Raw genomic sequence first — 22,744 nt, forward strand, 5'->3', positions numbered from 1 at the left:
CGGGCCAGTGGCTGGCGGCGGCAGCCGCAGCTTTCAGTTTTCATTGAGGCCGCTGGTTACTGTTTAACGTCCCCACCCACGTTTCAGTTTGTTTAGTAAATCGATCTGATGCTGGGGCTGAGGCTGCTGCCCTGTCGCCATTGAGCAAAGTTAATTCACCCTCACACATACTCTCTCTCTCCTCCTCCTTCTCCTCCTTTCCCGCTTCAGCATATGGTGAGGACGGTGTCACCGCACCAAACAAGTCGCGCAGCCCAGCGCCGGGACGTCCGCGGGGAGCCGGGGGGTGCGGGGGAGGCAGGAGGCCCGGGGGATGCCGCCGCCCTGAGCTGCGACAGCGCCGTCGGAGGCCGAGGGACGGGGCGGCCCCGCCGGTAAGTTCCCGGGGTCGGCGGCCGCCCAGTGACACAGCCCGGAGGGGCGGACGTGCCCGGCGGGCGCAGCTGGTGGCCAAACGGACAGCAGCCGGTTTGGGGGGATTTGATATTTTTTGTTTGTTTTGTTGTTTTGGGGTGTTTTTTATTATTATTATTTATTTATTTATTTATTTATTTTTTTTAAATTCGCCTGGTCACGTGTCCCTGTTATCGGCGCCCGGTGCGTTGCGGGGAAAGGCGCAGCTCTGGGCGCAGCCGTGGGGCAGGGTGTGTGTGTGCGTGTCCGTGTGTGCGTGTCCGTGTGTGCGTGTCCGTGTGTGCGTGTCCGTGTCGCGCCCGCCCTGCCCCGGCCGCACGGCTGCCTGGCGCTGTGCTGGCATTTGTGGCACCTCAGCGGCCGAAGTCACGGCTTTGCACCGGATTTAGGAACATTTTCTAAAGGCTTTTTTGGTTTTGCCTCCCTTATTGATTTCTCCGCCCCCCGCCCTCACGGTCACCTGTGCAGCAGATGAATTGTTACTGTAGAGCTGTGCTAGTAAGTAGCAATTGGCTAGTGCTGGACGCCTTGTTAGGGAATCACAAAATACTTAGAGGGAAAATAATTCAAAGAAAAAAATCAACATGAAACAAGCAAAGCAATCCAAGGGTGAGTTTTGCAGGCACATCCAGCTTTTACAGTGCTTCAGGTGCACTCTTTACAGGGTACCTTTAATGAAAGCCAACTTCCAGATGTCACACCTGTGAGTTGAACATCTGTTCCTATACCCTGAAACGAGAGATATAGTCAAGCATTTTGGAAAGTAGATGGTAGATTACAGTAGTATCAGTATTATAAAGCTACTTTCCACATTTTTAACAGCGAATCCTATTCCACAGTAAACTATAGCTGTGTTAAATTAGACCCTCCTTTGTGTAGGCCGTGTAAAGTGCTGCATATGCTTTGTTTTACTGTGATTTTTCATCCATATTGCAAAGACAGGGGAGTAATTTAACATAGCATCTCTATTATTTGATGCTGAGTTCATTAAACTTGAGCTAATGAATAAGATTTACTATGCTATACAGCTTTTAGACCCCAAGACTCTTGTGTGCTGAAGAAAACTCTAAAGTGGTACATAATTTCCCGTATTGCTTAAGAAGTTCTTACATCTTATATAGGATGCATATTAAACATTTATATATATGCAGATGGTTTTCAAATATGATGAACACTATTTTGGTAATTTCATTATTTTCCTCCTTTTTATAGTCATGTGGCAAGGGGAAAAGGGACAAAATGCTTAATGGTAGTTCAGTTCACACTTCTCATTATCCTTCAGCCTCTGAAGAATTCAGAGAGAAAAAGAATTTAGAAAGTACTATTTTCATCATCCAGTACTCTGTGTCCTGTCCCCCTCTTCCTTACTGAAGGACACCAGGCTTCCTAAAACCCCCAAACAAACAGTGTAGGACAGGATCAGGATGCTGTTATCTTGTTCATGGTATACACCACATCATACCTTTGATTTTTGCAACTCACACATTTGACTCTAGGCATACAGACTTTGTGTTTCCTTAACACAAAGCAAAATTTTCTCTGCAACTTATCTAATATAACAAGAGGAACATCTCTTTCAAAAATTTTAGCATTTAATAGCAGTAGTTTAAAACTAGAACAATGCAGAGGTCCAGTYTGCATTTCCAAGATGCCTATTGTAAGTACTCTTAGGGAGTATATTGGGAAGAGCTTCAGGAGGCATGGAGCTACCACTGCCCTCTATCCTGCCTCCTACCACAGAGGTGCCATGGTGGCCCAGCTATAATGGCCAGTGCCTTGGATTTATAATTTGTACACATAATTAAATTATCTCCAAGCCAATTCCCTAACAGCGGTGTCTCTGTCCTTGCTGCTCTCTTCTCTCAAGATATGGTCTAGTATTGCTTGGCCAAGTTTGAATCTCTGAATCAAATCCTGTTTGATTTTGCTGAGTTTCCCAAAATCTACAGTAGTGCAAGAACAGAACTCAGTCCTTGTGCTTCACATGGCTTTGGTTTCAAACTTCGTGGCAGACTTTATGTCATAGGTGTATGGACTCTATTCTGCAAGAGGTTGCTTGTGTGTTAAGCCTGTGAGGGAAAAATGGGATCTAACATGTCATCAATGTTATCTGCAGATCTGCATCATGTACATCGATTTCTACTGCTGTGAGAAAGAAAACATTACTTAAAGCAATTTAATTCTTGGCAGAATTAAAAGAGGCTTCCTGAAAAAAATTCAAAACTAGTGACATGGTCAACTACGTAACGGAAAAATACATCAACTTTTTGGTTTTGGGTGGTTTGGGAATCGAGTCTATTATAACAAACAATAATTCATGACTGAATTATGATTCTGAATTATGATTATGATTTTCAAGACTGCATTATTGGTATAGGGTATTCTGAGCTGAGCAGAYTGTGCTTTTACATCTGTCAAAAGGCATGTGTTAATTGTTAAGTAGACCATTTCCATTCAGGGATCTCACTTCTCAGTGGTTTCAAAGCCCCATCTTTTGCTTCTGAGCTTTGAAATATTCTCTGATTTATTTGTTTTGTTTTTTCTTTTTTTATTTAATGAAGTTTTTAACATTTTTAAAAGTCTTCCATTTCTGTGTTTGAGAATTAATATTAAGCCTTTATCAAATCAGTTTGATTTGCCTTTGTTGTGTTAGGTGGACAGGAGGTATGTCATATTGGGTAACTGCATTAGTCTGGTAAGGTAGATTGGTAATGTAGACTGCTTCAGAATATAAAKAAAGGTTTTATTTGTCTTGTAAATAGTTATGCACTGTACATGGTAGTATATTTCTAATAAAATTTAATTTCTCAATGGAAGTATTGTTATAACATAAAAGAACGTAAGATTGAGAGAAAGTATGGCTCTTAAGCTTTAATGTATCTTAATAAATGATGCATTATATATGTATCATGATGSGAAAATATGGAAAGTGCATTTCTAACAAATTAAGATGTTTGAATGTCTTGCAACAGCTTTGATTGAATCAAATATTTTTCATTTCAAATTCTCAATTTTAAAACAGCACACCCTAAAAATCAGGTCAGAGTGGTGTGTGTAATGTCAGAACTGAGATCTATCAAACTGAAAGGCTCCAACAACATTTTCAAACCTTTCTCAATTGTCAATTTAAGTTAATTGAAAATGAAAGGTCTCGCTTTCAGGATTGGGCCATTTAAATAGAAGCCTGCTGCTTTCATTTTGTAGAAGGGCAATCTCCCTCCACATACGTGTTTTTAAAAGGTTCATTCATAATTCTCCCTTCACACTTCTATTGGAAATGACAGAATTCATTATTTTGAGTTCTTGAACTATTTTTCTGCAACTTGGGTGATGAATTGTATGAGATCTAGTTCAYAGCGTGGCACGGCAACCCACAAGATTTAAAATTCTCAAGGCTCGATTTGTCTCTCTCTGGCACTCRGCTGGCACCGGCAAAGGAAGCTTCCATGTGCATCTTCTGCCTCTTATAGAGTAGGAGGTTGGGGTTTTTTATTTAATACTGATCAAGGAAAGAAAACTCGCACCCTTGCTTGGTAATTCACTAGAGGTATCCAGGCAACAAGGACATACATTACAGTCAGCATTATACAAGGTGCTGTGAGAATTTTCCTTGCCTCCTGTTTATCTGGGAATCCAACTGCAATAGACCTATACAAACARCACTGTTACTGTCTATTTCTACCATGTAGTTTCTCCCTAGACTTCTGGGGTTTTTATTTATATTTAGCTCTCTGTTGAAAAAGGATTTCTTTATGTGTATTTATTCTTGCCCAAATAAARGAATTTGGTTTGGGTGAGAGAGGRGGACAGAGGTTTCATGAAATGACAAATATGACTCTGCTTGCAACTGATGGTGCATCTGTGGGAATGTTGCAATAAAAATCCTCTTTTTGAGAGTAATTTTAGGTTGCTAGGCTGGACCAGCCTGGGATGGACTTCTTGGAGACAATAGCAATGTCACCAGTTACTTGCTAACCAAATTAGGCCTCACTGTCAGAAAGTTACAGTGATTGAATTGCCTTTTTCTTAGTTAAATAAAACATCTTTTCACTAACAGCTGGCATGTATCAACACTGGGCATGAGTGGACCAGTTCATACTCTCAGAGCTGGTCCAGATGCTTGAAGATTTCTCGTTACACCAACCTGATTGCATCATATATCTTAAACACTTTTTGCAGCAACAGTTTGTTCTCTTGTTTCTTTTTTTCTTTTTAAATTGATGACTGTGATGAGAAAGATGATTCTCACTGATACCACCTGTTTCAGAATCATACTCCAAAAGTGTCTTATGCCCTTCAGGATAATAATATTTATTYCTTTTGCAAGGAAATGCCAGACTGGCATTACATTAGCTGTAAAATTGCCTCAGTAAAGGTCTAGACACTATTCAGAAAAGTGAGATGGTGACCATGCTGTGATTGCACATTAATACATAATCCCTGTCCTCTCTCCGTCCCTAACAGGTGTTAGCTTGTACCTGCTGTTGTACGATTACAAAGATACAAGGATAAAATTATGATTTCAGAAATGGATAGGATTTTGTACACCAAATTGCTAAATACTTTAGMTGCTTTCTACTGCCTACTCCCAACTGCTAAACAAGTTGAAAACWATCTTTTTTGCTGGCATGTTTGGTAGGCATACAGTGACCCTATTACATTGGATAGAGATCCCATACGTTGTCTACATGGGGAGTTTTATATGGTTTCTGGTCTCTTTGATTAATATTTCTTCTTTTGTCCTCACAAAAATGGAAGTAGGTTTTTTTTTTTTTACTTAAAAAGGAGAAAGCAATGCAGAGCTTTTACTGACTAGTTCTGCTTTTGGTGCTTGACACTATCTACATAATAGGGTATATATCATCCTTATGTAATATTTCTTGCCTTTTGGGAGAACACTGATATTTCTGACTTTCATGTCCAAGTCCAAAGCATTTCCAAAAGATTTACATTTTTAAAGAGGCTGTAATGTCTTCCAAGCCTCTTGTTTCTCTTCATGTTTTAGAGTGTCTTATCCTATATCATTGGTTTTAGCTCTCTCTTTTTTTTTTTTTTTTTTTTTTTTTTTTTTTTTTTTTTTTTTTNTTTAACTAGGTGTTTAGGCAGACTTAAGGACAATGCTTTCATATTTACTTCAGTTTTGAAGTGCCAGAACTTTGCCAGACATAAGTTTAAGGTAGAACTTTAGGTTTGATCATAGGAATGTGAATATATTYGGCTGTAATAGTAAGAGGGGAAAAAATACAAAGCAAGGCACTCAGTTTTAATATGATATTTCTCTTGTTATGCCTAATTTTAGAATCATCTATATAAGTTACAGGGATACAAACTAGTCCCTTTAAGAGTTTGGTTCTGACGCCTAAGCTTGCATGGAAAAGTAGATCATTATATCAAAGACAAAACACTATCTTCAAAAATAAGAATAAAAATAAAAAAGAAGGAATTTTTCTCTGGAAGTTACCCAAAAGTGCAAAAAGTGGCCTCAGGACCAAAAGGAAGAAATTTTAGTCGAAAAAATGCAAAACTCATTAAGCTARTTGCGGGCATATTAGGTTAGTGCTACGATTTTGTTTCTTTGTTTATTATAGCTTTTTTAGTTTAAAGTGAGTAAAGATAAAAAAAACTTGCCTCAAATAAAAACCAATTTACAGGGTCTGTATCTTCTTAACTATTGCTATTTAGCATTCTGAGTAAAACCTAAGTAGAATGAGCCAAAGCCCGTGTGCCCAGGACTTTACAGTCTGTACTACATTTAAAAGTAGGTGCATTCTGTGCTTCAGGGAGCAGAAGCATGTTTTGAACTTTTGGGTTAATTTAAGGTCCATCTTAGCCAAGCTTTTCAGGTTTCATTCAGGTGCCTTTGTTGCATGTAAGTAAGAGCTGAGAAGAGAGCGTACAAGCTCCCTGGCACAGGCTGATGCGTTTTGCTTCCATTTTCCAGCTCGACCGAAACAACCAAGGCAATGAAAGGCATTAGCACCGCTTGCTTGTCTACTTAAGCTCTCACCTGTCCTAAAGGTGATCGTCCCCATAACAGTAGTGCCAACATTAATGCATATGCTTGGCCCCAGTAGAGATGGTTGCTTAAATGGTCAAATACGGGCAGAAACGGCTTGGTTAAGTGSGTGTTGAACTTGCACAGCTGAGGTCTACGTGCGTGCCCGTCTGTGCTGGCCCACTGAAAAGAAGAGTCAGCCAAGAAAATCTGTAATTTCTTTTCTTGCTAACAAGGGTAGGCTGACTGGTAGAGATATAAAGGAAGGGACATTTGCCTGCTCAAAAATGTATGGAGGGAACCTAATTTCACATGTTTTACATATTGTTGATTAGGGGTAAATTGAAGAACAAGCAACTCCACTAAGGCGTTCTTTTGGTATCAAGTCTATAAAGATCTTTTTAATAATGGATCAGAACTTGGAAACTTTCATTTCATAGACTTATATTTCAAGGGCAAGGAAATGTTAAGCAATTTTCATACTCTGGATGAGAAAGAGATTCAAAAGTTTACAGTTTCACCATGCATTTTGTTRGTGCAGAATTTAATAGTGGAGTTTTTGTCTTAGTTTAATTTAATAGGTCAAATAATTCAGTTCCCAAGATGAATTTGAAGCTGAAAGAGGGCAGAAAATAAAAGACATTCTCAATGATAATTCCCAAGATTCTGTGGTACCAGAGACCATAAAGGACTATCCTGAAATTAAGATACATGTATGAATTGCAAAAGCCTTGGSAGGAAGAAAATTAGCACAGCTTTGAATGGCCTGGAAAAAATATCTGTGAGACTGAAACAAACATTTTAACCCTTTATGGTCAGTGWTCTTATGCATCTTGTAGCTTTGAATTTGTAGGTTAGAGCTGTCGCTTTCTTTAAGAGGAAAAGCAGCATTGTGAGCAGTCCAAGCAAACAAAGTGCTTGTTAAACCTCAGCCGTATAGTGAAGGTCATGAAGGAAAAGCTCTTATGGTACTTAAGTATTTTATTATAGACAAAATAACATAGTTAAATAGTTGTAGGAAAGCTGCTGTTCAGACCTTAACTGCTTATAAAACATAGAAAGACAGCATGCTCTTGGAAGTTCCTATGAAAACAGCTTCTTTGTCTGCATTTTCTGGCAATTTAAGGAGGTCAAAGTAACAGATTTATATTTTTCAGTGTAAGAGCTCTGCTCTACCTCCAACCAATRCAACTGGAAGGAGAAACTTCGGGGAGCATGGTTTAGGTAACTGTAAATTGCTTGTGTGGTGCATTCTCTGCAAAGGTTACATCTGTCTGACACAAGTGGAGCTTGTAATCCTGGAAAATCAAAGATACTCCATTGCTCTCAGCTAGGTAAAAAAATTCAGCATGTCCTGTAATCCCTGATAAGTCAAGAGATATTTTTTCAGATATGAAGAAAAATCCGTGGCTTGTTAGTGGCTCCTGTTTTCAGGAATCCTTTTATTTCAGCTGCTGTGCTTTCCCATTTACAGTTTGGAGTGTGTGTGCCAAAGAACACAAACATCCTCATCTTTCCTTCTTTCTCTGTGTCCTTATCCTAATATCACTGAATTCAGATTTCTACATAATTTTTATTCCCATCCAGTGTTGGGTTTTTGGGGTGACTCTGGCCCTAGAGTTTGTGTAGTTATAATAGGACTCTAAGGGAAGCTTGTGTAAGTACAAGGATTTCTTTGTACTGTAMGTACTGGGACCTACTTATATTATACCTCTTTAGATTTTTGGGTACAGCATTTGGAGATATATATATTTTCTGTATCTGTGAATCATACAAGTCTGCAAGTTGCTTGCCTTCTTGCCCTGATACAAAACATGTAATGCTCTTATTAGTATGTGACATAGTTAGATTCCTGTTGAAAATCAATAACTTTCCCATAAAGCAAGTCTTACATCCTTTCTTAAATTCGTTTAGAATCATTTTGTATGCCTCATTAGCCTTGTAATTTAAGAAAGAATAAAAGAAAAAGAAAACAAACCAGCCACCTAATATTAAACAGTGTATGTAATTTAATTTTTCCAACCAGGGGGGATGTTTATGACACTAAATATATCTATCTGCTAGTCTATAAATACCTGTGTTTRTAGTTGAACAGAGCAGTGGTTCTCAAACTGTGCTCTATCAGACACTTAATGATAATACACAATGTGCTGTTTAAAGTATTATGCCACTGCTACCTTTTTTCTTTCTTTCATCTGCTACATTGCCTTCACAGAAACTAAATGTACCAGATTAAATGTATTCCTAAATATTCTGTGCAATCACCCATTAGAAAGTGGATGGTCAATGTGAATAAAGGCAAAAATTGTTTTAAAGACAGACCCACAGTCAACGTTTAAAGCAAAAGGTATTAAGTTCCTGAAGGGAGAGACAGCATATGAAACAGAAGAATATTGTTTACATCTGTGTAAAACTTYGAGTGTGTTCAAAGTTCCTTGAGAAGATTATGGTGTGAAAAAGCGTCACTATCTTTTATGCATAGTTGGCAACTTTTAATGATACTGAATCTTTGAAATTCCTTAGTTACCCTGTGGCAATTACACCAAATTAAAGAAATGGGGTGGGATTGATGATGACCTATGTAAAAAACCAACAAAGATACATGTAATGAAGGTGTTAATGAAGGTGTTGCTTTGTTTATTAGTACAAAGGCACCTGATTTATTATGTGGTCAAATGTGCTACAACACCAAAGAAGATGAAGCTATAGTAGATATGGTTGTTACAAAGAAATGCAAAGCATCTAACAGCTGCTTTATTCAACAATTCTTACGTTTTATAAAGGAGATATAATTTTTACATTTATTTTTGTGTTTATATTTATATTCTRTTTATTTCCCACATRTAGTCAGTATGGAGGAATTTTCAATTCAACAAACTCTTTGCATATGTAAATTTATGTTTTAAGAATAGTCTCCAACAAAATAAAGGCAAAAGAAATACATATTTCTATAGTTTTTGTTTTTTTAATGTATACATTTTGGCTTTTTTAACATATCCTTAAATTATTACTTTAAATTAAAATAAAATTTTAGTAATTTAAATTTTTTTAGTAGTCTGAGTCTTGACTTCGGCATTTTTCAGTTTGTAGGAATTATATGTGTAACACTTTGGAATGATGTCATACATGTAAGAACATTACTGTAGACTGTTAAATAAAACATTAAGGTTAAGTAGCTATGTTAAGAAAAATCATTGATGTTTTAAACTCTCTGAAATTAAAGCTTGACTTTTCCCACTATATGTATTTTCTCCCGTTTTTAGTATAGCTGTGCAGTTCCATCAAAATTGCTTTGACATAGATGAATAAAAATAAGTGGGTGCAAGTTATTTGTAGACATGAGTATTAATAAGCAAGAATAGTGTGTAGAGGTAATTTTTTTCTGTACAAGGGCTGATTGTATATGTCTCATACATGCATTTGAGAGTTTGWTTGGCTTTTTTTCTTTCTTTTTTTCTTTTTCTCTCAAGGAGCCCACCACCTTTTGCTAAAGATGCACGGAGAGCAGCTGCCAGTGTTAAATGTAGCTTGTGGGTGGGCAGTCACAGGGAAAAAACGTGGCATACCACATTCTTATTGCATTACTGTAGATTTCTTACAAGCAAATTCTTTGGACAGAGAGGAGGTTAATCTTGGAGGAAATTTATTCTTGTAACTTACTCTTGAGTGAGGAGCAGGAACATCTGTGTGTTAGGACACGTATTACAGTCTGTGCATCTCTAGAATGGRAGATCTTGGCTTTAGGGCAGAAAGAGACACAGTTGAACTGAAGACAGATGAAAGTCAATGATGATGAATTTGGTTAAGATGTAGAGGATGTTTAAGGCTCTCCTCTCCCACCTCAGGTTTGTAAGGGATGAACTGAAGTGACTGGTCTCCAGTACCTGGAGTTCTTATGGCCAGAAAGATCACAGTTCAGACATCAGTCACAGCAGCTACTAAATGGTTGGACTTCTAGGAGGAGCTATCTCATAAAAGGGACAAGTCTGCAAACAATTCCATTGCTGAGTCTCAGGTTCTGATTAATCTGTTGTCCACAAAGTTTTTGGAGAAAAAAGATCACACTCTGGCTGTGTGGCAAATAAATTTTTATATACAGAGAATGTTTTGGGAAGCAACAKGCAGTTTGCAAGCAGAGGAGGAAAAACAAATTGGTGCTGAAACTATGAAACAGAAACAGTTGAGAAAGAAGGGGTAAATAATGAAAGAGGTGCTTGCTTTGGGAACATCTCAGGCTTTGTCAGCCAAGAGGAAGCATAGAATGTAACTTAAAAAGCAGGGGCAAAGGAGAAGGAGGTATGTTGGTAAGTGTTAAAGTGTCTAAATACAAGCATCACTGGAGCTGGTGTGGTGGTTAAGATTATAGGTGACTGATGACCCAAAGTTCAGTGCTTAGGCAGTAGTAATCCTCTCTCTGGGAGAGAAGATAGAGGGCTCGGAACTGAGCCTTACACGAGTCCACAGGGGAAAGATTCTCTGCTTAGACAAAAAAATATTGAGACAGAAAAATGAGCAAAAGTAGTAGCAAGAGAATAATGTTACGAAAACATTATTCATTGGGAGAGGTAAGGAATTAGACAAATGTATATGAATTACAAGGCATGTAATGCATGTATTATGCATGCATGTTAGAGCCTCATTTTTAATATATTGCAGTTTGTCAAGTTCTTTAATGTCTCATTCTATACCAAATGCACTCTTACAGATCATATTGGTGTAAACCTGATAAGAAAGAGGTATTACTCTGAAAAGTAACCAAGAAATGCAGTTTTTCATTGCATCCTAACTTTTGAAAAGCTAAAGCTGATGAAATGAAGAATAGCTTGATTAGAAACATTTCCTATTTGCAGCTGAATAAAGAATTCTAAGTACAACTTTTTAACATAATGGAACTCTTTTAATGGTCATAGAGATGCATCAATATAGTATTATTGTACATCACTGCTGTCATTAGGCACATGTGAATATTCACATCAGTTCTGCCACTCTGTTGCAGATCGTTCTGCTGACCAAACTGAAGTTAATTAAGTTACACCAATTTAAAATCACTACAATAGAAGGTAAAATGAATTCTATCATTTTCATTAAATATATTTTCATTGTGTGAAATGAATTTTTTAATTCAGTTCTAACTCCCTTCACATGTTACTTGATTGAAGCAATTTTATGGGCTTACCTAGCTTGTACCTCAACAAAGGAACAGTGAGGATACAGACAATTGCTTGTTCTTGACTGCAGAAATTACTTACAGCCACCATTATATGACAAAATGCTTTCTACAGTAGCGAACCTTAATTAATTCTTTGCTCAATCCTTTTAACTCACAGGTTCACATATGTGGCTTAATTCCCACATATGTAAATGCCTGCTACATAAGTATTTTTGGTGTTTTTCAGATACATGTTTGAAAGAAAAGCTTCATAATCCAGTGCTATGAGTTACAGGTATTGCAGCTTACTTGGGAAGCTACTATACTATATTCTATACGAAGGTATTAAAGTCATAGYAACAGAAGAAAAATAATGCATAGAGTTAGAGACAGAAATTACAGACCTTTTAATARGCCACATAAAAAATGCAATAAATTTTGAAACATAAATTTGTTCCTTTCTAAGAGTTCTTTCAACTGTGAGACCATCTTCAGCGCAGTCCTTTGTTCTAAGGTATGGATGTTGTAAACATAAAGGTTTTTCTGCCTTCCTGGGCATTCAAACTGTTAAATGGCTGAGAGAAAACTCAGATGAGCACAACAGATTCTAGGTGTTGTTATTACCATAAATAATTACTATTTACAGTAATCATTGTTTAGCAACAGTAATTCCACTAAATTGTGACAGTGTGTATCCCCATTTATTTGAACRATAAGATTTCAGCTGTTTGTACTTYGTCTGAAAATCCCTTAAGATCAAGAGGTGTATTTTTGCTAAATCAGCAATTAACGTTGACACTCCAGTGTACCTGGAAGGAGGTCTTGTTTTCATTAACACTTTCTCATTCGGCAACAAAAGAAGTGATAGCATCTTCCCGTGGTTCAGGTTTACTTGATGAAGCAAAATAACTCACAGACCTTGTGAGAATGGGACCCACAGGATTGGTTGTGGTCCACTTTCTCATTTGTGATTTTTTTCTTTTTCATTTTGTTTGAGATTGAATTTGAGAGAGGGCTTTGTTCCGGACAGTAGTTTATAGCAGTGGGCTGAAGAGATGAGATTTCACTGAATCATAGAACGAATACACAAAGAGAAAATATGTGAAAATTGAAATGACAAGGTAGAGTAGCTTGGTTGCTGAGGTAGATAAAAATAACTAGGTTCTCAGGGAAATGAGGTGGGGATTTTTTTCCAGAACTAGATTTACTTTGAACAAGAGCAGTTGAGATGGAAAACATAGACCTTATAAAAACTTTATAGAAACAACGAAAATAATTCATTCTGCTTTTTCTTGTAACTTCGTGTTTTACTATCTATGTGATCCCAAGGAAAGCAAAGCAGAATCCATCTTTTGTCAGTGTAATGCATCTAAAGGACTAGTAAATAGATTTGATTGGAGTGGATTTCTTTTTACTTTATTTACTATGCAACATTGCTGTCAAAGCACTTTGAGATTTTGAAACACACAAGAAAATCTGTGTTCTGCCAGTTGTTTTTTTGTTTTGTTTTTAAAGCTGGARTAGTATATATTTACTTTACTTCCTTTAGAATGACTGGGGCAAGTTGTGACTCATCTAAGATATGTGAAATACACCTATGTGAACAGAATAATAAAGTCGGCTCGATGCCATCATGCTGCAGTATGGACAGGGATATGCTGGTTTGAGTTTAAAAAAGCCTGGACTGCTAACAGAGCTCTCTCMAATTTCCTAATAACTATCCCCTCCTCTCATGTAGCTGGAAGAGAGAGAATTATTTTGCTTTGATTAATAAGGAGTTAATTTCATAAWGCTTCCTTTAACTGTTTTACAAAGGCTCTGGGAGAAAGCAACCATCAGTAGCCTTGGTGGCACACATGGGAATTCACTGCGTCCTAGGGAATGTAGAGCTTTGTAGTGAAAGGAACAAGCCAGGGCTAAACCCCAAGCAAGACAGTGTTTCCAGCTTCTTTATGTTCTTGATTTTAGTGACTGGAAAAAAAAATCCATTGCAGTAAAATCTCATTGAGTTTGAACCTGCGAGGACTGTAACATACAGGTTTTGCCAGTTTGCTGAGCTCTTCTGCAGAAATGTGGATTTTCATATTTGTTTGTTTGCTTTTCAATTTCTGTTACTTCCTCTAGATTCCCATGCAGCATTGCTTGCAGCTACTTGGGATAATTATTTTTCACTCCACTAAAATTATCAGTCTGGCATAAAATAGCCACGTTCTCACCCAAGCATTTTCAGCTACCAATTACTTTACCAGTGAGGAATGCTTGTGTAATGTGACTGCACTGAGCTCTTACTGCTCCTRAATAAGCAAATGGTGACAATTTACRCTGTAGTTTCATTCTTCTGTTTTGCTGCTGGATAGTCTTATGCTGTGACTTGCCTTAACTGAGAAGTATCTATGGAGCTGTAAAAAAAATACATGATGGGACAGTTTAAARGACAGTAATGCAATTTGCTGACTTCTAACTTACCCTATATCTGAGCTTCAGAGCAGACCCCAAACTGATCTGCACCATTGCTGTGTTTTTCATGTATTACTGTAATGCTTGTAGGCCTCACAAGTCCTAGTGCCGTTTGCTACCATACTAAAAAGGTACCCTTTGCTCTAGGATCTTTAAAACTTGCTAAAGTATGATCAGAAAAGTTAATGTTTCTACTACAGACATGACTTACACAGTTCTCTGCCTTCTTTATTTGCCAAAATAAATTGGCCTCATTTTCCACAAGTGGAATTTTCTGTCAAACCCATGTTAGATTTTGAAAAACAGTTTACTCCACTCACTTTTTTGCCAGGGTGACAATTTGCAAAAAAAGGAAGAACTTTTAACTTTTCACAATTATTTTAATTTGTTGTTGTTGTTTGCAACATTCCACACTTTTTGTTTGTGTGTGTGTATGCAAACCGAATTAGCTTTGAGACCTTTGAAAGTGCTAGTGCCTCTGTTTTTGGAAAGTTAACAGCTGGATAATTAGAAGTGTTAAGTAAAGGGTAATGCATACACCTGACAAGCAATACACTATAACCAAGAACTATAATGTGTGATGTCTTTATAATAAATAGACAAAACATTGAAAAATAATGTAAAACCAGAATTTTTATTTGCTGATGACATTTTACCTGTCTTGTTCCCCACACTTCTTGTTGCCRCCTGCTAAGGTGGATTTTTGTTTGATGTTTATATCTAACCCAATGGAACTTAGCTGTGAGTGACTCCTTTGAGTCCTCTGGGGACATCTGGTTATTTGTTAAACAACTAGCTGGGATTGCCAAGTTCCTTCCTTATAAGCCAGGAAGTTAATTAGTCACCACAGTTAGAGCAAGAGGGTGATGAGACATACTTGATATGAGTGAGAATGATTGTACTGAGAGACGGAGAACTTGACTATGGTAATACTTTCATTAAGTTCATGTTCTCATGCAGTGTAAACACCCTAGTTACAAWCAACCCTAGTGCCTTCCTTAAGTCTTCCTGCCCTTAGGAAATGCTGCTGCAGTTCAGGTTGGACTGAGGAGGCTGAAAGTAACTKCCATGGTAGTTTCAAAGACAGCAGATGGGATCACTGGCAGATACCAGTGAAAGACCGTGAAAGCTACTCCTGGTTTCATCACAGATGGCAGGCAATAAGCTAGACCCGAATGGTATTTTCAGTCATTGACCACCACCACAACTCTATATCAACTACTTTTTATGAWGTATCTTCTGTTGTATGTGACAGTAAAACCTTTTTGTAAGTAGAGTGTTACACCTTGGTTCGATGACAAGTGTTTCCAATATTTTAACTTAATGTATATCTATACACTTGTGTATATAGATGTATTTTATAGAGTGAACCCACATATGATATATTACGTATTTCGTTAGGATTGTCACTTTTCAGTAAGGTTGAAAATGGGGTGGTCATCTTTCAATAATGAAGGAAGATGCAGCCCTTGCCCACAAAACTTTTGATGAATATCTTCGACCATGTTAAGAAATTAAATTGTTTTCTACAGTTAGCTGGTCTTTATTCTTATCAAAACTGTGGGGCTTTCCAATGTCAGGACACTTGGTGGGTGGATACTTCTCAGAAGAAAAGAGGACTTATCAATGTTTGCTTAGGATCTATTGCATTCTCATAAAAGTAGTCATAAAAGTAGCTATGCTGTCTATGGCACTCATAAATCTTCACCTAGTCAAGGCTACTGTCTCTTTCGTCATACAAGGTAGTGTTTTAAAAAACTGAGCATACATGTTTTTCATCTAAAATGAATATAAAGTAATTATAAYCTCAAAACACCTAACTTCTTCACTGACAGTTGTGAAAAGCGATACCATAATTCAGTTTGCAAAATCATCTGATTGCTTATTAGTGCTGCTACTAAAATCTCTTTACCCTTGCAAGGGTATATTCACAGGCACATTTTCACCAGAGGGCACTGTTACACACACTCTAACAGATAATTTTCTTCTGGTGAAAGTAATGTCTGGTCTTGCAAAAAATGGTGTGTTGGTGTTAGATTTTGGTGCTCACTTTTCGTAGGGGAGTTCTTGCTAATAAGGTAGTTTAAACTGGTTTAGTTTCTTAGTTAAATTGCATTTTTCCTCTTGAGAAGTGGCCATTKCTTCCAAAGATAGCATTTGTGAAGAGGGTCCATCTTTATGCGTGCGAATTAACCACATTATTTCAAACTCCATGCAATTTATAAAAGCTGATTGTATACAGCCCTGAATCTTTAGATTTACACTGAAAGGTAAATCTACTGGCCAGAAGGGCAAAGACATTTACCTTTCCTATGGATTTTTGTTGAAGAGGATGGACTGGAAATACCAAGAAAACTGGTTATTTAGCTTTAGATAATTGTTATATTTTCTGCTTATTAATAAAAACTATATATTCAGGCAATATGATTACACAAAGGATCTCTGCATATATGCAGTTACAAATCTGTATTTCTACTAAGTGAGTGAAGATAATTGAGAAAACGAAAYGGTAAAGTTTATGCTTCAATCCATATTTTGTTGTGGAAATAATCTAGTTTTGCCGGATCTCTTAATACAAACATTACTCCAATATCTTTTTTTCCTCATTATCTGTCACCTGAATTTTTATTTATATTTTTAACAGGAAAAGGTGTTTCAACTTCCCTAGGATTTTTTTTGGCTTTTGCATGAGTATTTTTACTTCACTTTGCTTTAGTATTTTCCATACCACACCAAAACACCAAAATTAAATAATAGACTCCATATAAAAATGAATCTTCCACAGCAAATGAATACTGACATTTTTTAATGATCAGCTACATTTCTATTGGATGTACTCCAGCATCTGTTGTTTGTAAGCTTGTGTGGCTGTTTGATCATAGAGCAGATTTTTTGTTTTTTAATTTTTTCATTTAGGTGAGTCCATTATCACTGGTCTGTTTAACAGGGGCTGCAGCTGGTGAGCTGCGATTGAGAGCCTAAGGTAGCTGGAGGTCATTTGTGGTGACCAGCACTAAGGTGATTTCCTGTGGTGACACAGCAGCCATCTGAAGGGTGGTGGGAACCAGGAACCAGAATTATTCTTGCTCTATTTTAAATGCTTTTTGTCTCAACTGTTCAACTTTTCCCCACTAAGTTCTTGCACATATTACTAGTAATGCTAGCATTACTTTCATGCTGTTCACAGGTAGGAAGGTTTTTGAAGGTATTAATATTTCAACTATCTTGTTACAGTTCATATTTACTAATCTGTGTCACTGGTCTGTCTGTCACAGTGTATCAATGGAGCATGGAAAATGGTAAATACTCTGCCATTTTAAAATTATTTCTTATTTATTTTCTAAAAAGTGTTGCAGATAGTAACTACAGTCTGAGCTAAGTGAAAAAGAAAGTCTAATAAAAAGAGTTTTTGCAGCAASAGTGCACACTGCATTAGAATCACTGGGTGCAAGGATAGAGATATGTTATTGATGTACGTGTCCCTCAGTGAACATCCTYTTGGTGTGTGCTCTCTGTGTCCTGGTCTCTGATTGTCTTGCCTTGGGAGAGCAGCAAATACCACAGCTCCTCTCCTGCCAACAGGGTTAATGAGAGGGAAGCCTGGCTGCCAGTGCCCTTCCAGATCTCATCCCAATGCAATATGTAGCAAAGCTGGGGTATGTCATGCTCAGGACCTTTCAGTGCTTTCTGGTTGTGGTTTTAGACATTGTCACAGTATARTTAATGTTCCAAGAAGCYTTTGGCAAATTTCCTCAAAAAAGCACATAAAGAAACAAAGCTACCATGGGTTAAGATGGAAGATTTTTTCTGGATTAATGATTGATTAATAGAAAACAAAGGGCAGGGCTAGAATTAGGCTTAAAGGTAACTTTTGTACTGAAAGGAAATTCCTAACGAAGTCACCCRCAGACTTGTCCAGATAGACAGATATTCCTGGCACTTTTGTTGTGCAGTATATCCATCAGGACTCACTGAAAGGAATTGATTCATGAGGTTGCAAAGTTTGTTTTTGCTACAAACTGACTGCTGCAGGGTACATCTAATGTGTACCCACATCTCAGGTGGATTTGGTAACCCACTTAAAAAGTTGAAAGAGAGCTTGTAAAGATACCGTTTACACCTCACCTTAGTGTCAGTCAAGATGGCAGCCATCACAATGGTACTGGATAAGATTTTCTAACTATGTCAATTCTTCTGGTTGAGGAGCAGAGTACTAATGATCACTGACATTTTAGTTCTGTTCTCCACAAACTCTGCACTGGAAATCCTGGTAAAACAGATGTATGAAAGCAGTCAGACAACACTGCATTTGCAGGACTTCTAAGCATGTCACTTTCTTTTCTCTTAAGTGTTTTGTAAGGTCTGCTGATTTTCCTGCAAGCCCCTTTGATTATACTTGGTGAAGCCTTGATGCAGCATGCTTGAATTGTGAGATTTGCTAAAATAAGTCACAAATTWCATGAATTGTAGGCCATTATCTATGATTAACTCATCTAGAATTTCATGGCAAAGTAAGTGCTATGTATAATGTGTTTTCTCAATTGTTAGTGGCTGTCTTGTAGTATACCAGAATATGGCTGATAGTAAAGTCACGTGCAGTTTAGATACATGGAAACCAGTTTTTTTTGAAAAATGGTTTTAACTAATAGCTGCTAATATTTAAAACTATTTAAGTTTTTTCAATCAATTTGGAGGTATTTAAATTAGAATTTTTGATGCATCTATTTCTAGCAAATAGAAACTCTTAATATCATACTAGAGAACACGTAGGACTAAGGGTCAGATTTTCATGCATCAAAAGTTGCAATTATGTRTCTATTGAAATACATTTTATGTACCTTATGTGTGTTTGTAAGCTGATCTTCTTGTCTGCCAGCAAAAAGGAAGAGTGATCAAAACCATCATAAATAGTTGTGGTTGSTAGTTCTCTTTCCTTTTGAAAATGGTGGTACGATGAAATGAATATTGTTGCTCTGTGAGTGTTTGTGTAAGAGGAAATTTCGGTTTGGAGAAGTTGTTGCACTAGATACCTGCTTTTATTCAACCTCTTCTGAATGCCAGTGATCCTTCTCTTCCTTCCCTTTTTCCTTCTTTCAGTTGAGGATATTTTTCAGCATGCTGGTTCCCAGCAGGGTGACACCAGCCATTTTCAAGAACCATGGGTTCTCTAACTGCATATTTGCATCTTAAGGTGCMTGAATACTTTTGAAAAATCTCAACAGCTCCCTTTTGTGGGGATACTTRATCTGCTGATTTGTGTTTTGTTGATATTTCTCATTTCAGTTTGTCCAGTGATATTTTGTTGAGAAGATGAGGTATAAACAGGCCTATTTCTCATTGTTCACCACCTTCAGTGTTTAGAACTGGTGAGGGCCRGATGTTCTCTGTGAAAAGAACATTGGCAGAATGGTATATCTCAGTGTTTCTTCTCATTTCTCTGTGTCATCTCATCTCATTTTGTTTTCTGAAGACTAGATACTGCTTTGCTTAATGTTATCTATACCATGTCTTCCAATATTTAMCAGACAGTTTCCACTAAAATTATTGGGAACCTATAAACTCATTATTAAATATTTTTGTGGCATAAAAWAGTTGCAGAGTTTCCTTTTTATGGCATAGAAAACCCTGAAAATATTATTTTCTTGGTCTGACTAAAATTCTATTATCTTTTATCAGACTTGCAATCCAGCCATCATCTGAAGATCGTCCTCAAATTCATGTGAGCTTCGATTTCTTGACTTATGCTCATTTTTGGACTCAAATTTGTCTTTTCTAATTCTGCTTTTTACTATGAATTCTAGATAGCTTTCTTCATCAGTTTATTGGAAAGAATTGTCCTGAATGATATATTTTTTTTAAGACTAAAAGAAATTGTGTCCTTTGTCCTTTAATACTACCCAGGAGATAGTGCATGTTACTATTGTTTGAGATATAGTGCTGCTTTGTAATAATTTGCACATTTTGTGTGTGGATTTGGTTATTGAATGGTATCCTTTATGACTACATTCAGTTAAATATTGCAAGTTTATTGTGTGATCATATTTGTTTAGCTTAATGTGAATATGTTGGAAAATCAAGAACAGTAGCTTGATAAAGCACTGACCTAAAAAACTAATTTTTCATAGAATTAATACCTTTTGCATATTTCTGATGARCAATGGTTTCAGCAATGAACAATGGTTTCAGCCATGAACTTGTCAGAGTGAGAGGTAGAAGTCTGTGTTCATTAACTCAAGAAAATAAAAATAAGACTATAGAGAGTAAGGAACAAGAGAACTGACATGAAAGGGTAGCAGAATGAAAAATTTCAGGGACTTAAGTGACTTGTAAGGTTAGACATGATTAATCTCATCAAGAGATTGTGAAAAAGCTGTTTCATCATTCTGCTCCTCACTCATCACAAGTTTCTCAAAGAGAAGAAAGGTTAATCTGGTTGGGCAGTGGAAGGCACTGTACTGCASCTCTGGACCTAAAATGTTATTGGGTAGAGAAGGGACAAAGCATTGGAAAAAATGGATCTAAATATGAACATGGTTTCAGTGTTGCATCTCTTGTTAAAGATAGAAAATTTCTGATTTGCAGAAATTTWAAAAAACTTTAATTAACTTTAAAAACTTTAAAAAACTTTAACAATTTTTCTTAATTTGATTAACTAACATTTTCTTCATTTTGAGAGCTAGTTTGATCCCTTGTTTTTCATTTTTCACTGTCATTGTTTTGYAGATGCTTTTTCAGAAAGTGTATATATGAACCAAATTTTTTACTTTGTCTAGTAGTTACCATTCTTGTCAGGTCTCTTTGATGATGTTACTGTAATGGCTAAAAAATAATATGGTGAATGTTTACAAAATTCTGGAAGTTTCTTCTTATAAATTTCACATTTAAACCTGCTACATTTATAAAAACGAATATGTTGCAACTTCTAACTTATCAGCACATTTCCTTAAAGATAGTGGGATTGCATTGGAACAAGACCCTATCTAAATATGTCAAATTGCATAATCTTCTCTTTCTAACTCTCTATATGCACCAAAGCATGCAATATTTATACCTGTTGAAAATAAAATTGGAATGCATATTTGTAGACATTATTTTTTTCTATATATTTTGTAAATTTACAGTGTCCAGATAAATTGGTATTGATTTTCATTCTGGAAACTAGAATTGTAACTATTAATGTGACTATATTTGCTTATGCAAGACCTCAGTGCCAGGTTTTACTATTAAGATTAGGTAAAGTACATGTTGGCTACATTTTGACTATTAGGTTTTAGAACAGTTTAAACATGTAAGTAAACAAGCCACAGTATATATAGGCAGTCCAGGTTTTTTTGATAGGTCATCTGTGTAAGTCAGCTACAAATCACCTTTTTGTTTCAGTCATCTTGTTGCTACTATTTATGTTATGAAAGTTCTATTAAAATATATTTAAAGTGTTTTCATACTTTTTATTGCTGGATAATTCAGATCCCATTATTGACACTGTTTTGTGATTTATTTTTAGCTTTTTTTTAATTCAGAAATGTCTTCTAAATTTAGGGAGGCATAAAGTTGACAAAAGGCTACATATGATTTTCTAACCCTCTTCCAATTGCCTCACACTTTGTCCAGAGTGTAAAATTATGTAGCAGAGCATAAAATATGGATTAAGCAAGATTCAATCATCCTGAAAGAGGCACTGCTTTGTTTTGGTTTACTCCCATTATTTTTTTTTTTTTTTTTTTTTTTTCCTCCCCTCTATGTGTCCGTGTTTTTTCCCCCCTGCTTTTAAGCAAAATTATGTGATTTATCACAGTGCTTTACTTTGGATTCTAGCTCACTGAAATAATTCAACACATAGCTCTTTTTTATAGTGCTTTTATTTCAGCAAGGCATTTTTTCTTTTTTCACAATAGAATGCTGTTTGGACGCTTGAAAATTCAAATGGAAAGGGGAATTTTACCTGAAGTAKTTTTTTACCAACTTTTCTAAGTAGAACATACTATTTGTAGAATTYCGGCAGTCTATGTACATTTTATATATATTGTATGCACTTGCTTGTGCAAACACAACCTTTTGTATGTTTTGCTTACAATATTAATGCAACACTATCACATGTTATCTGGGTCACATCACTTATATGTTCTGAGTAGTTGCTGCTTTATGGCCAGGCTTCTACATTTGTTCATCTCATTGCAGTTTGAAAGATGATAGATATCCAGAGCTCAAAGCAGAGAAACAAACCACTGCTGAAATCTGCAGTAAAACCAATCTGTCTGATTAAAGGCTAACCAAAAAGTGAACATCTCTAGAAAAACCTAGAGAAGATGGAGAGAGAGAGAGAAGAACAAGCAGTTCTTCTGCTTGCAGAACAAGCAACAAGTTTTAGATTGACATAGCAAGGGTTGTAGAAATAATCACTAACCACAGTATGCTATAGTTAGTACAACTTTAATTTGATTGATTGTTAAGTATTTTGGGAAGAGTGTAGTCTGATTTGCCATCAGATTCATGAGTATATAGTTAGTGAATTTTATGGCAATATCTTTGTTACCACTGAGCACATGTCTACTGTCTAATAACAGCCACCAAATACTATTTGATGCTTCCAGCTAATTTGGACAGTATGTTGAAAGGCTAAGGCACACATTAACATGTTTTAACACAACCTCAGTGCAGCTATGCGATTTTTTTCATTGTATCTAACTCACATATAAGTAGATTTGGGTTGAATTTGCAAAGCTTTCTTC

The 22,744-nt window shown here is 36.6% G+C and overlaps 1 protein-coding gene across 2 annotated transcripts in view; it reads left to right on the top strand.

Annotated features, from left to right (window-relative positions):
- Positions 1-141: 141 nt before the first annotated feature.
- HNF4G (hepatocyte nuclear factor 4 gamma) overlaps positions 142-22,744 on the top strand; it is a 61,656-nt gene continuing 39,053 nt past the window's right edge. Inside the window, exons 1-2 of one of the 2 annotated variants that reach the window (XM_057363963.1) lie at positions 142-374; positions 19,692-19,734. The gene's annotated coding sequence lies outside the window, so the exon portion shown is untranslated. The remainder of the gene's footprint in view (positions 375-19,691; positions 19,735-22,744) is intronic. The other variant, XM_057363962.1, reaches the window with a different exon arrangement.

Source organism: Malurus melanocephalus, unplaced genomic scaffold (assembly GCF_030028575.1).
Source record: "Malurus melanocephalus ecotype Western Australia unplaced genomic scaffold, MMel_1.1 scaffold_32, whole genome shotgun sequence".
Classification (NCBI taxonomy): Eukaryota; Metazoa; Chordata; class Aves; order Passeriformes; family Maluridae; genus Malurus; species Malurus melanocephalus.